The following is a 1,401-nucleotide window of genomic DNA, read 5'->3' on the forward strand; positions in this document are numbered from 1 at the left end:
GTGATTATTTTTCATTTTATTTCCAATCCGTTATATAAACGTATCATATCACTCAGCTAATGTCCATATTAAACTCGATAAGGTCACAAAACCAAAACTATTCCATTTCAATATCAACTGATACTAACAGTAACAGTAATACAAACTCCGAGATTCATCTACACATTCTAAGTCACGTTTCGGCTAACTGATAGTTAAGATACAATATTTCATATTATATCAGTTTCTACATTATAATATTTCAAATATTGTTTTACAATGTTTTCTAATATATGAGTTTCTAAATTATAATATTCTAATATTGTTTTACAATATTTCATAATATATCAGTTTCTACATTATACTATTCTAATATTGTTTTACAATGTTTTATAATATATCAACTTTAATATTATTTTGTGATAGTTTTGTAAAATATCAACTTCTGTATTATAATATTTTAATATTGTTTTATGATAGTTTTGTAAAATATCAACTTCTGTATTATAATATTTTAATATTGTTTTGTAATACTTTTGTAAAATATCAACTTCTATGTTATAATATTCTAATATTGTTTTACAATGTTTTATAATATATCAACTTTAATACTGTTTTATGATAGTTTTGTAGTATATCAACTTCTATATTATAATATTTTCATACTGTTTTATGATAGTTTTAATGGTGTGGCGCCACCTATTTTCTAGAACTATGCTGTACCTTGGCGAATGCTCTAGCATTTACTTGATATAGGGTAGTCTGGTATATAAAAGAGGGTGACAACGTGACGGGATAGTAATGTGTGTGTAGATAGTGAGTAATTGAACTGCAGTCAGAAGTATTATTGACGTTCGTTGATATAGCGTTTGTTTTAGCGCGATTGTTGAAAATAAGTGTATCGTAAAGTTGTATTCGGAAAGAATAAACCAGTTTTATTAAGTAAGGACTTGTGTCGATAAAGTTTCGTCGGAACGAAGTTACGGAAAGTTAATTAACAAACGGAGACGTAACAGTATTTACATTTGTATGAAGAGCATGGTTACAAATTAATAATATTTACATTTGTATAAAGAGCATGGTTACTAATTAACAATATTTACATTGGTATAAAGAGCATGGTTACAAATGAACAATATTTACAAAGTTATCTGGATCATTTCTTATAAAGAGCACACTTACAAATTTTAATTATACACTTACTTATCTGGATTCACGTGACCTCGGTGACGCAACACTGCCCCTCCTTAGTATTGTTCGTCCCGAACAATTGCCACTTATAATAAACCAATAACAATTAACAATAACTTAATTAACTGTATAGAATTACAAACACAAAATTACAATTCAACAAAGTCTCTTAATTATACGGACGTATCTTCTTCCGTACTGGTCTCCGTCTCGTTGGCTTCTGCTTCACGT

This window comes from Limulus polyphemus, unplaced genomic scaffold (genome assembly GCF_000517525.1).
Source record: "Limulus polyphemus unplaced genomic scaffold, Limulus_polyphemus-2.1.2 Scaffold179, whole genome shotgun sequence".
NCBI classification, from domain to species: domain Eukaryota; kingdom Metazoa; phylum Arthropoda; class Merostomata; order Xiphosura; family Limulidae; genus Limulus; species Limulus polyphemus.